General features: G+C 46.1%; 1 protein-coding gene across 5 annotated transcripts in view; it reads right to left on the bottom strand.

The window, feature by feature from the left end:
• The window catches only part of DAB1 (DAB adaptor protein 1), a 478,677-nt gene extending 473,061 nt beyond the window's left edge, over nucleotides 1–5,616 (bottom strand). For 2 of the 5 annotated variants that reach the window (XM_061353373.1, XM_061353368.1), the window contains exon 1: nucleotides 5,469–5,615. The gene's annotated coding sequence lies outside the window, so the exon portion shown is untranslated. Of the gene's footprint in view, nucleotides 1–4,895; nucleotides 5,088–5,468 lie in introns of those variants that run through there. The other 3 variants (XM_061353380.1, XM_061353381.1, XM_061353370.1) reach the window with 3 other exon arrangements.
• Between the last annotated feature and the right edge of the window lie 8,645 nt (nucleotides 5,617–14,261).

Below are 14,261 nucleotides of genomic sequence, written 5' to 3' on the forward strand. Positions count from 1 at the left end.
CTTCATGACCTCTAAGCCAGACTTCAAGCCCTTTGATGGACTCACTAAAAGGTACCTCGGTAGATGCAGAGCAGGTACAGAACTGTATTTTGACTGAATCACAAATGCACCGTCCCAAAACTTCCAAAAGAACACAACACCCCTTCTCCCTCTGAGAAGCATACTGCAATCTTATTGCTTTTATAGCTTGAATACCACAAAGCACTGATATTAACACATATGCATAGGTGGATGACTTCTTACATAGACGATGAAGTTCAGATAGCTAAAATCATTATTATAGAGAATAAAATGTTTTACATCAGCTCCTTTCTCCTGAAACACCAGTTACTGTATCATGTGCTTACTATTGACAGACAATTCTCCAACCCACAGTCCTCCTAAAACAGGGGAGAGAACCATCATGCTACAGCTTAGAGGAAGAGGAGAGAAATGACCAACTCAAACTGTATGGGGACTTCTCCAAATGAAGACCATAGTTAATCTAAATTGGAACTGGGACTTGTTAGTCCTTGAAACGAGCCATTGCAATGTCTTCTATTCATTGACTCAACCTGATGTAAAGATCACCTGGAGTCGCCAAGGTGGACCATGTCATATAATACTCAGCCACAATACCCAAGGTTGACAGAGTTCAGAGGAACCTGCAAGTAATAACACGCATGCAAAGACATGACTACTAACACAACAAAATTCCAGGGAAGGGAGGAGTGATGGTGCAAGGGCATCTTTAGCTACCACTCCACAAAAAGGAAGTTAAATAGAAAGGAAATATCAAGTAATGTTGAGGGTCTGTCTGGATTTCCTTGCACCTTAGCAACTCAAGGTGAAGAAAAGCCCTGGGCATGTGGAGTTGCAAGGCATGAGTGCCCAGAGAGCCTTGAGCCTGCAGGGAGGAAAGCACATTGACCAAAGCACCCATATCCTAAAGGAAGGTAAGGCATTCACTTCATCCTCACAATGAAGTGAAAGCTCAGGCTTTCAAATGAGATGTAAAAGAGAGCCCTGACCATTCATCATCATTACAGATCCCATGACAATTCTTGCAAGAGTAAAAATGTTAACTAACATGTCCTGGCCAATATCCAACTCAGATAATTGCATTCTGCTTCCTAAATTCCCCTTACAGTTTCAATTGGATTAGTTTTTCTTCATTCCTCTTCCCTAAACCCCTCCTGCATAATGCTTCCAGCCCAGAATGGCTGCTGTATTCCACTCCAGAGGTGTGTGAATTATCAGTGTTGTGCAATCCCAACATACATTCTGTATACATTAATCAAGGAAAATGCTTTGGGAGCTGGAGTAAAACCTTCACCTCTCACTGCGGAGCATTTAACTTCTCAAATGAGAAATCCCATTGATGTTATAAGATTCTTTTTCTTTATTCCTAAAATATAGCCCTGCAGGGAAGGGTAGAGGTACCAAACGCAGCCTTCTGCCAGTTAGAAACATCCTTTGTTGGGCCATGTCCTGAGCTTAATGAGGCAGATGCAGTTGCTTTGACTTCAATAGAACTCTGCTACATTAAAACAGGAGTAAATATTCACACAGTATTTTTCCACTAAGTCACTCATGTTTAAATGTTGCAAGAATCAAAGAAGTTGGCTGTTGAATGCATCAATCTGTGGAGAGGAGAGAGGAATATCAGAACATATTCTCTTCACTTCTAACTGGCTTGCACAATCTTCACGCTATTTTAAAGGCAACTTGGAAGTTCTTTAACTTGGCATAGGGATGAAAAATGAAAAGTGCTGTGAAATATGAATCTCCTGTTGTTTGTAATGTGTACTCTACTGTAAGTACTCACAATACTATGGAGGCAAACTGAAAAGTCCTGACCCAATGCATTTTACAAACAGGAGGAGCAAAGGTGATTTATGTGCATAAAAGCAAAAACTGACAAGCCTTTGATTTTCTTGTAGAACAATCCCAAAACGATTGTCAAGAGGTTTTTTGCCCTCTGCACTTCCCGTAATGGGACCATTTTATCCAGCAAGCTCTTTTATAGACACCATTTATAGGGTCATTTCCATCTGCTATCCAGGTTACTCGAAAGAATACTTTTCAGTCCCTCCTCTAAGAGCTCGTAGCAGCAGAGAACTGCTTGTTTCCATTTCCAGCCTGCTTCTGCATCCCTGGTGAAGTGTAAAACCACAATCATGCCACCTACTTCGTTCTTTAGAGCTCTGATAGCAGTGGGACATCCTTAAAAAACCTAGAGCACAACTGTAGTCAGAAGAATGGGGAACACGGAACACACTCATTTTGGCATTTCCTCATGAGGATCACAACCCTCCTCCTTGTAGACACTGAATAAGTGTCACTGTGAAAGCATTGCATTCACCAGCTCCAGGCTGGCTTCACTGCAACATTATGCTTACTTCTCTACACCAAGTGTGGAAGGGGTGATGTGGACCTCCAATAGCATCCTACTTTCAGTGGCAAATCCTAGTACTATGGGATGAAACTACGTGGTGAAATTATAGGTTTGTAGCAGATTTGGGTGAGGTACAAGCATGCCTTGGGTTCATGCGGTGAGCACAGATGGATCTGCAAAGGAATTTTATATCAGACTCAGATGGTTAAAGAAACACAGACTATGTTTCTGATCTGCAGCACACATACAAATTTGGTAGGGAGAAAGATTATCATCAGAAGTGACTGATTCCAATTTTCTGCCATTCTGGGTACCAGTTTTGACTCCGGCTCAGCTCCTCTTGCACACAGTAGCTGACATCAACACTGGAAACGATACCCAACCTCAACCATATACTCATCTGTTCCCATAGGTTCACTTCAGTGGAGAAACAGGCTTGAACAGGAGAATACTGGAGTTGGCATCCTTAAGGTAAGTAGTGCTCAAGATTACTTGGCGTTTCTACAGTAAACACAGGATTGAAAGCTTAAATCCTTCCACTGAAATTGAATCCCAAAAGTGTACAAGTGAAGTGGCTTCACTGGAATAACATCTCAGCCGCTCCTTCCTTCCCACTTGCATCCTAAGACTACTCTATCTGGAGTGGAAACATTGGCATTAGTGTGCTCTGAAACGCAGTAGTCACTGCTACTACAATCAATACAGAATTAGCATGACTACAGGAACAGAAGCTTGGGATTAGAGAGAACTAAAAATGGAAGGATTTCCCTGCCCTCCTCTCTGCAACCCGAGGAACCCTTCCAAACCCTGCCTGTAAACAAGTTCATTCTCTGTCAGCTTTCTAGAGGAAATCATTACAGAGGCAAAATGAGAGAGCACCGGGTGCCACTCTGCAATAAGCATCTGTCAGTCAAGCAGGCGTCACCCCACAAGTCACCCCAAGCACTTCTATGATCCAGGAGGAGGGTCCTGGACACAGAGGATTTGCTCAGAGCACTGCTGGAGGGACCAGACCAAAGCTGTACTTCAGCCAGTGTCATGCTACATTAATATCTTGTTACTTAAAACAGAGTCATCCTCTTGGCCCCTCTCTGCTTCAAGCAGTTTATACATTTAATTCAATTTAAGAGATACGTGTTTGTTTACTAGAGCAAACAAAAACCAGTCATGAAGAGCTGCACTTAGAGGGAAGCAAGCAACCTGCTTGCCTTCCACTCAAAGCTGAAGGTTTAGCACTAAATATTGACATTAGGAGGTAAGCAGCTTAGTTCCACTGCTGCTTTTCACACCTCCCAAGTACCCACTGGAGAATTTGGTGCAAGATCACAGGAGGAAACATGCTGACCTACACTGTGGCTTCAGCATTACATCCCATAGAAACCACCGTCTGGAATGTGCTGAGGTTCCTCAGAATAAGCCTTCATCACTCCATTTGCCAACATCACCAGCCTCAGGCTTCTTTTTCCCTTTCATCTCTAGTTCTCCTTGCCTTCATTCCTTGCAGCATCACAGGCAGAGTAAACCAGGCACAGAAGAGAATGGTGGTATCATGTACCACTGCACTCTACCTGGTTAAGGACATGTATTCAAGCAGCAGCCCCCACTGAGAATTAAAGGAAGAAGAAGGGGAAAGAAAAAGAAAAAAATAAAAAGAAGAACAGAAGAACCTGTTGCAAAAAGGAGAAAAATTACTCAAATCAAAGAAAAGCTTTAGGTTTGGGGCTCTTTTTACTTAGATTTTGGGTTTAGATTTACCATTCATGAATACCTACAGGCAGTTTAACACCACAATTTAAAGAGCACAGTCAAATCAGCTCAGATTCCTTAAATCCAACATGATTATTTCCCATAGAACTACTGAAGTCTACTGAAAGCATAGCTGCAGCATTAGAGGGTTATTTGCTCCAAGGACCTTTTTAATATGGCTGTATTGTAATACTGCAGTGCAAAAGCCTCTCTGGGCATAAAAAGGGATTGAGCTCAGAAACACAACTTGTGGGCAATGAAAAATACATTTGCTTCAATTTGCACTCATTTAATAATAGCATCATTTAAACCGATCAGTTAAAAGGACTACCCTCAACAGACAGCAGTGCACCTCTTCTCCTGAGGCTCCCAGGGCACCGAAAGCTATTCAGCTCTGCAAAACCAAATGCTCAAAGCAACCAGCAGCACTAGAAAGACCATATTTAAACGGGAGGAAAACCACTCTGTGGCTGACCAGAACCAGCAAAAGCAGCCCCTCTCTGTATCCCACCCCCAACATTTCACTTTAAAGCTGCCATATATTTCACTAGCAAGGAAAATGATGTTCTTCCAACAGAAGTAACAACATATTTGTCATCACACTTTGATTTTCATTCACAATCCAAAGCACACTGAATTTGCACACACTAGGAAACAGCTACTGGGTGCATGGTGTACCACATCACCACTCAAACCCCATTTATCCTCACCTAATTATTCTCCTCCAAGGTTATGCCTAATTGCCCACTAAGCTCACCGATTCATCACCCACACTAGAAACAGGCGTTGAGAAAAAGCCTGAAAGGCAACCAAATATTTAGTCGGGTTGCAAATCTGAAACCGAGCGGGGACAGAGCTGGTTCAAGTTGCTCCTTCCCGGCTGCGCACAGTGGATGGCGAAATCCCCGCTCAAGTCACACACACACACAGACACTAACCCAGGGAAGAAGCCGGTGCCTCCCGTTCGCTCCCCACCGCTCCAAGTTGGCTCGGGAAGTGTTAAATTATTCCACACGCCGCCGAGCTCCGCGTTCCCGGAGCGGAGCCGTCGCTCGCATCCCGCCGCTCGCCCGCTCGCTCGCACGTCCCGGGCGCGCAGCACCAGCCCGCACGGGTCCCGTCTCCCCCCCGCCTCGCTCGCTGCCGCCCGCCCGCCAGCGCCTCCCTCCCGGCAGACAAAACTTTGCGCTCAAGTCCGCACCGGCTTGCGCGGGCGCGGAGGCAGCGGCCACCCCCCCCCACCGCCACCACCACCCCCCCACCACCACCTGCGCAGCTGAGGCGCGGAAGGGCATGGGCGCAGCCCCCTAAACCGCGCATCCCCGCGGCTCACGCTTCCTCCTACCTGCAGCCGGCGCCGCTCCCCGCAGTGCCCCACTCATCCTCCCGGCTTGGCGCGGAGGGCTGCGCGCCCCGTTCCTTCCTTCCTGTGCTTTCCCTTCCCTCACTTCCCTCCGTGCCCGCTGCTGGACGCGGCTCCCCGGCGCTCCCCAGCGCTCCCCGCGCAGCGGCGGCGGTAGAGCCGATCCCCTGCAGCCACCGCGCTGCTACCGCATTCCCCCTAATAGCGGGGCGCGGCTCGGAGCCCCCCGCCCCGCCCGGCACAGCTCGGCCAGGCCCGGGGGCAGGAGGCGGTGCACGGCGAGGACCCCCCCACTCTCTCTCCTAGCAGCATCGGCCCGGCCTCCTCAATCGGGGCGCGGGGCTTGTTGTCGGGGGATGAGTGCGCGGCCGCGGCTTCCAAATCGCTGTCTGCCCGCCCGCACCCGCCGTTAACCCTCCCGACACCCAGCGACACCTCTCCATTGCCCCCTCTCACCATCATCCGCTGCCCTGGCTGCTGTCTCCTCCTTCTGCCCCAGCGCAGGGCAGTAATCTGCGAGGAAGTCGCCGAAGTCATTGCAGCGCACAGGCAGAGGGGCCGTGCTGCCCATCGCACCTGGCTTCCTGGCGGGGGGGCTGCAGTCGGAAGCTGCCTCGGAGGAATGGGACACCCGAACCGCTGCCCAGCCTGGGCAGCAGCATCCCTCTCCAGCCGTGCCTTTGGGCAGCAGAGGTAGGTCTCCCAGATCAAGTGTGGACACTAAGAGGCGTTCTGGGCCCAGTGGGATGTGGCACCGCGCTTCCTTCCCATGCTGACTTCTTTTCTTTGACCAGTTCTGCCTGGATCTCCCACAAGAGGTTTCCTTCCTTGCTGCTGCCTCCCCCGTGCAGGGAGAAAGAATTTAGATGTCTGCTCTTGCTGCTTGAAGACGGACTTTGAAGGCAGAAATACTTTTGAGTGACAGCTTATAGCCACGGTAGATCAAACTTCCCTTTTTGTTCACAGTTTGATGTTAAGTGTCTCTCTCGGAAGCTCTGACCTAACCCAGCTCTATCGATAGGCACCTGGCCTGCTGGGCTGCCCTTCAGGAAGGAGAATCACTGTCTGTGTTATAGGTATCTGCTTGCTCTTTGGATCCACTCTTCCAATGGGATGTCACCAAACAGCAAAATTAATCCCTGGTGAGAAAGGAATTCATGTGTTAACTTGCAAAACCGCAGCAGTGAGACAGTGATTGGAGTTTCTGTCTAATTCTGGGAGATCAAGCTTGTAATAGCTACAGAATGAGACTTAAGCTGCTTTGCATTTTCCCTCATCTATAAGATCATTAAAGCATCTGTGGTTATTGCACCTCGCAGGGGAGGGGGGGAGCCTTGCTGGGGGTGTTAGCAGTGGCTGAGTTCAGTGGCCAGGGACATGTGACAGGGTGTTAACCTGCGGTCACTGTGACCCAACACATTTGACTAAACCATTTTTCCTGGCCCCAATTTCTTACCAGCTCTCCCATGTCACATCTTTATTACAAGAGCAATAGCTTTTCCTGCTTATAGGCTTCTTCCATGCAAACCTTGAGCCCTTTGACAATGGCTGTCTCAGACATTCCGTTATCCTTAACTCATGGGTGATAAAAGATGAATAAAGCTGTCAAATATCCTATTGATTATGTGATGGAGATGTCCCCCCGGTTGCCCTTCTTATGTTGAGTTTCTCCCATTCTATTTCCTTTCTGGGGTTTGGGTGAGGATGGAGGGAAGAACCATGCCTACAAAACAGCACTGAACTTCCAGTCTGTCAGCCCAATCTGCTCCAACCCCGCCACATCTGTGTGAGGAATACAACTCTTGGCAAAAATATATGGCAGATCTCAAGTCCTGTTTTTCTGCTGTTAAATTACAGTGTCTCTGAGACCACGATAGTTTTCTTCTTAAGGAAGGCACAAAGCAGGATCTGAGAGATCAGGGTTCAGCTTACAACTCCAGTGTAGGTTCCTTCCTGCTTTTAGCAAAAACACTTGCTAAAAGCAGACAGGATCACCCCAACAGGATGATCAGTTGGGTTCAAAAGTTTGCTGTTGGTATGATTAATTCCCTGAGCTCTCGGCTTGCGTTGGAAGAGTGTTTGTACCAAGAGGCCAGGTTGGATGGGGCTTTTTACAAGGGCATGTAGTGATAGAACAGGGGGAAAGTTCTTCCCTGTGAGGGTGCTGAGGCGCTGGCACAGGGTGCCCAGAGAAGCTGTGGCTGCCCCATCCCTGGCAGTGTTCAAGGCCAGGTTGGACACAGGGGCTTGGAGCAACCTGCTCTAGTGGAAGGTGAACCTGCCCATGGTAGGGGTTGGAACTGGATGAGCTTTAAGTCCCCTTCCAACACAAACTGTTCTATCATGATTCTGTGATGACAATGAGGAGCATCAAACATACAAATGCTTATCTGCAATCGCATCCAAAGAGACACAAAATCAGGAAGCGTTTGCAAAAGATCCCTGCAAAAGATCTAGATGCAAGTGACATGAATTCCCATTCTTTAAACACAGATGTCCAAGCAAAAAAGCCACGTAAGTGCCTCTGAATGAGAGAGGGCTGGAGAGCCACCTGAGCTCCTGTGCCTCTGAATCAGCTGGGAGCAGAGTGCCATGAACAGCTGAGCAAGCGAAGGAGCAAGCCCCGAGAGAGGGAGCAGGAGCAGAGATGCTGCAGTGCACAACTGCAGTGAGGGACTGATTATACTCATCTCAGAGCAGGCACAGTTTGAAATGGAAATGAGAAGGAGACTTCCCTGCCATGCTCCCCAGCAGTTCCAGTAAACACTGCTTGAAGACAACAGGGAAGCAGGCAGCACGCAGCATGGACTTTGTTTAGGTTCACTGTTATTCAGCTCATCTCAGAGGTTCGTTTAATTGTTACCCAACAAGTTCCATACTGTAATGAAACATTAAGAAAAAGCTACTTCTATCTTCACATCTTCATTATTGAGGCTTCCCTCCATGTGGAAACTTTGGCTTATGTACCCAAAGCAGAGCAAATTACCAGTTCTTTACACAAGTCCCATCCTTGTGGGCTTGGAAACCAAATATCACCTGCGATGCAATGCAAAGGCCTCTAGAGCCAGCAATTAAATAGCCCTCACATCTGAGCTGCACTATGAGTATACTGCTTCCTTTCCCATTCAGGCATGTCTGAGAATGCCTCAGGATGTAGTGACTACTCAAGCCAAGATTCCCATAAGGAAACAAAACCCACCTTCAGCGGTGTACTTCAGGTCCCCTGAACCTTCAAAACTAAGGCACGTAACTTCTAGGTGAGGATCATCTAGCAAACTTCTGCCTCTGCCAGAAGGAGACATTTGACTTGGCTTGCCATCATCCTTCCTCCCAGTTTGGGGACATTTTTCCTTCTTTTTTATGACTTCAGGAAACTCCTGGCTTTCTCAGCTGCTGATGGCACCTAAAAAAGAAAAGGAAAGCTCAGATCTCTGATTTAGTGAGACAGAAGTACTGACACACATGCCCAGGAATGCCACAAGTCTCCTGTGCACAGATAGATGTTCTGAATGTTATGCTGTAATTCTTTACTTCAGCACTTCCCATCCATGGATCTCACGGAGCTTAATACCAATGTCATTACCCCATTTGAGCAGGCTGAAGTGAGGGAGCCCCTGTAGGATTAGTGGCACTGTCTCGAAGTAAACGAGATAGCATGGCTTGATATCCATCAAATACAGAGTGATTTGGATCCTTAGGTGGACTACAAAGATTTTTCTTTCTGGAGGTTTCCTTTTGACCTCTATTACAAAAAATATCCTGTATCCAACAATCAAAAGCAGGAGACTCTTTCGTCAGGAGTGACAGTGAGTAGATGGTAGTGCCCTGTGTTCCTGCTGCTTTCAATGCCCCAGACTCCCTCCAGCCAAGCAGCTCCTTTCTAGGTATTTCCCCTTTACTCCTGGGGTGGAAGAAGGGAGTATTGGTACAACATCCCTTCCACGTTTTCTTTGTGACTTCCTGACAAATACAGTAAGTTAAAAGGGATTTCTGAGACACTTCCAATGAAATGCATTGCATCACTGTAGCATTCACCACATACTCTTACACTTAACTCCAATCTTTACATCAATATTCTGATGCCAGCGTTAGTCTGGATTTACATCCGCCATATACACAAAAGACATAATATATGCAAATATACATGCCCACCCCCTTCATCCACTCAAAGAATAATTTAGCAGATTTATGCAGTAGTCACCTCCAAAAAATACTGCTTCCCAAAGCAAAAGTCAAGTAAAACCCATTAATAGTAATTGCACTATTTCTCCCTTCCAATATATTCCTCCATATGATTTCTCTACAGGAAAGCACAGAAGATGTCCTTTTCCTGCCTCGTGTTCCCTTTCCAAGATCAAACTTTCATAGCTTAACTATGAATCAAGAAAAATAAACTTAAAACTGGCATTCACATTGGGCAATATTATGTTTGGCCACAGTTGTACCAGTGGCAATGCTGTAGTCATCCAAGCAGGAAACAAAACCAACACATATTTCTTCAGTCACACATCAACTAATTCTAAAAATCAGCTCTTTCCCGACTGGAGTTTATATTCTCTTCATAAAAATAGAAGGATGGCAGCTTGAGGGGAATTCATACTTACAACTAATTTAACAATAAATTAATGCAAACCATACACAACGTGAGGGCTGGTTTACACAAATAACGATGCTAAATTCAGCCAGGAAGTTATTTGCTGGGAATTATTCCCTTAGTTCTGTTGGCTCCTGAACCTTTATGAGGGTTCTCTGGAAAGCAGCAAAAAACTCAAGCATCTGCAAATCAAAAGAGCATCAAAAGTCAAAGGAGTCCCTAAGGGAGATGAACTTCAATCCCAAAGTAGGGTAAACAAATGGAATAATTTACAGTGGAACATTATCATTTGTGATGATATCTGATTCATTATTTAATCGCACACTGGGTCTCCCTCGTAGGCTATGGTAGACAACAGAGCCGTTTTATCCTGCCTTTCACCTGCCATGTATGTATGGAAATAATACACTTGATTTAACATTTCAATGCATTGTGCAAACTCCTGCCTCCTGCCTGTGTTTCAAACCTACTTGTTTCCTCCCAGCTGCTCAGGGGGTACACAGATCTCAAGGTTGATGAAATGACCGAGTACAGATGACTCCTCACCTCTTTGATCCCTGGATAGCCGGCTGGCACATCTCCCTCTGGACTTCTTCCTCTTTTGAGCAGGGAAAAACCCTCAAAGGGAATTCAAGTCAAGAGGCAGTGTGCTCGCTGGCACATTGGAGTGAGATGCTGCTAATTGCCACATGTTACCTTCCACGGCAAACTGAACTGCTCACAACAGCCCAGGAAAACAGGCAGAGGGGTTTATTGCAAGAGATAGTAGGGCAAACAGCAGCAGTACTGTACAGTCCAGCACAAGGAAAAATCCAGCCTGCTTGTTCACCACTTGGCATTCGGTTCTGTAGCGCTGAATTCTCTCATTGGCAAGCTGAGAAGGAAAAGGCAGGTTTGTGTTTCAAGACTGTCTTGCACAACAGCCTAGAAAGGATGAGCTCTTTGTCCCAGAGCACTTCAGCAAAATGGATTCAAAATCATGATTACATATAACTAAGCCTTCGTTTCACTGTTTATTGCTGTTTTCTCTATGCTCTCACACTGAAGACATCCAATATTCAAGCTAAGTTTCAAGAATCTCATGCTTTCCTTCACAATTTGCATAACCATGTGTGTCAATCGAATGCTAAGCTTAAACACCTCTTGGCTTAATCCCTTAATTTGCCTGGGTGGTGGAGGAGGGACGAGACGAGGGCGGTTCTGTTCAGCAATGCAAAGCAGCCAACGGAAGATGCCGCCAGGATTAACATAATCCAACTGCTATAACAGTTCAATTTGGAGACTAAAGATGATAAAACCTATTTTCCTTGTCAATCAATCATTGTGATCGACTTGCAAAAAAATGGGGTGCAAATCAGGGTAAGTTAATGAAATCAGCAGAATTATGTCAAATGACAGTGCTGAGAATGAGGCCTAGCATTAGAAGCATCCCATGATTGCTGCAAAGGGAAGTCAACAAATTGTAAGAAACCATATAATTAAGAGCTTATCAAAGCACTTTATCCCATCAAGCACTACCTTACAGATAGCAGGTATTACTTTTATTAACACTTAAGGAAATGAAGAGCAATGAGGAGGCTTGAGACATCACAAGGCACTTGGAGCGAGCCAGGAACGGAAGCTGACATACCACTGTACATCCTTAGTGATTGAGGAGGTTACCCAGGGAAACAGGAGAAAAAGAGTCATCACTGGCTGAAGCTGATGCAGGGTCTGCTGTCACTGCCAGTACCATCTGTGAACAAAGCCCAACTACAGCCCGTGTCCTGGGCTGCACCATCAGCAGTGTGAGCAGGAGGTTGAGGGAGGGGATTCTCCCCAGCTACTGCTGTCTGGGGACAACACAAGAGGGACGTGGAGCTGTTGGAGCAAGTCCAGAGGAGGCAATGGAGATGCTGCGAGGGCTGGAGCAGCTCTGCTTTTGAGCCAGACTGAGAGCTGGGCTGGGTCGGCCTGGAGAAGGCTGAGGGGAGACCTTAGAGCAGCTTCTAGTGCCTAGAGGGGCTACAAAGAAAGCTAAAGAGGGTCTTTTATAAGTGCATGTAGTGACAGACAGTGAGAATGGCGTTAAACTGACAGAGGGGAGGATTTATATGAGGTATCAGGCAGAAGCTCTTCCCTGTGAGGGTGCTGAGGTGCTGGCACAGGGTGCCCAGAGAAGCTGTGGCTGCCCCATCCCTGGCAGTGTTCAAGGCCAGGTTGGACACAGGGCTTGGAGCAAGCTGCTCTAGTGGAAGGTGTCCCTGCCCGTGGCAGGGTTTTGGAACTGGATGAGCTTTAAGGTCCCTTCCAACCCAAACCAGTCTGGGATTCTGTGAACTTCCCAACTGCTTCTGCTGTTAGCATCGTCCCACCACCTGTCCCTAGGAGAACAATTACATGCTCCAGCTCCTTCCTTTCCTATTGGAATGTCTCAAATAATAAGGGTATTTTCAAATACTGTCCCACAGAAAGCCAGGACTTTCACATGGTGATTGCTGAAAATGAGGATTTTCCACTGGAAGAGTGAACAAATGTCACTAACAAATGCAAACCTGCAGGCTGTGAACAACCCTCCATTGCATTACAGGGGATGTCATAGTCAGTTTGACTTGATTTTCCAAACTCATTTCATCCTGGTACTGCACACAGCTTAATGAAAACTGTATTAGCTTCATTGACTGTAGGTGATTTCCTAATAGGTGATTCCCATTCCTCTAATATCCCATTCCCACCTTCCTCACCTAGGATGTACATGGACCCAACTGAGACCTTAACACAGAGTCTGACACTGACAAATGCCTCTTTTTGATCACTTGAGGTTGTATGAATCCATCACATGCACATCAAAATCAAACACAAAGCAAGGGAAGCATTAATTAAAGCATATCAAGCACAGACTTGACAAGACTATCACTTAAGTATAAAACTGCCTGAAGAATTGTGATTCAATATTTTCATTCATAACCTACTTTTTTGTGTCACCGTACAGAGCTGAGAAAAGGGAACGCTTTTCCCCTCCACTTCCTTCATCTGTTTCACTTTCAACTTGAGCTGGTAAGTCTGTCTTAGCATTGCCTATGAAAAAAGGTGACATGAATTGCTCAGAGAGTTGAAAGAGAAGAAAAACTTGTTTACAAGTTACCTATTCTCATACTATCCGCTAATACCAAAGGCAGGAACAGCATCACATATTTCAGAGGACGCAGTTTCTTCTCCAGCTCCGAGATTACTCCATGAAACATTTAATGCTGGCACCCCTGTGATTCTTTATGAAGATTATCACAGACCACCAAATCATTCAAAAAGAGCACAGCCATTCCCAAAAAAGCTATCAGGTATAGTTGGTTTGATCAGTAGGGAATAGCGAGGCCTGATATACCCAAGCTATAGTGTGGATGTTAATCTGGTGGGTACAAATGTGTTGGACTAGAAGTCTTGAAACTAAAAACTCCTGATGCTCCCTTTCTGATACTCCCTGCTCCAGGTTCAGCTAGAACCTGATAGTCTAGGAGGGGTGTGAAATCTACAAAGAATAAGAATTAAACATGTATCTATCTAACATAAATCATGTAACTTCTCCTACTGAACTTTGTGGAGGAGTCAGCTGTGGGCAGGAACAGGAACACACATTGTACACCAGGTAACTGCTGTAATAGTAACCCATAAGTGAGCCAAAGGGCTAGCACTCTATGTGGGCATACAACACCTCCCAGATTAATTTAAGTGCTTTCCAGCCCACCTTCCATCCTTTCATGTCAGAAAGGTGAATTAGAATACTAAATGCCAACCAGGACTGACATTTGACATCAGTGGGGGTCAGGGACACCACCTCGGAGTCGGAGCCTGCTGGGAAGGGACTACTAACATCTCTAATACCTTGCCATTTCTCTGTTTTCTTGACTCTAGGTATAGCCTCTTCCTCCCTCTTAATTTCAGGCTTGGCTTTTTGTCTTTTTACACTTCTGTGTACATAACCCTCCTCTGTTTGCTTCTGTGACTTCATATATAAGAAAGAGAAATAACACCCTTTTTATCAGTAGGAATTCATCACTTTCACTTTTGGATAAAAACAGCTACTCTATCTTATATTTCTACTCATGTATCACTGGCATCCAAAACTGCCTATCATCTGAGCCCTGGCACTGTGGAAAGATGATCTTAAACCAAAATAAACTTACCCTAGAGTGGTAAGAACCTTC

The sequence above is a fragment of the Neopsephotus bourkii genome, unplaced genomic scaffold (assembly GCF_033783945.1).
Source record: "Neopsephotus bourkii isolate Nb327-2 ecotype Australia unplaced genomic scaffold, CSIRO-AGI_Nbou_v1 NB_673, whole genome shotgun sequence".
Taxonomy (NCBI): Eukaryota; Metazoa; Chordata; class Aves; order Psittaciformes; family Psittacidae; genus Neopsephotus; species Neopsephotus bourkii.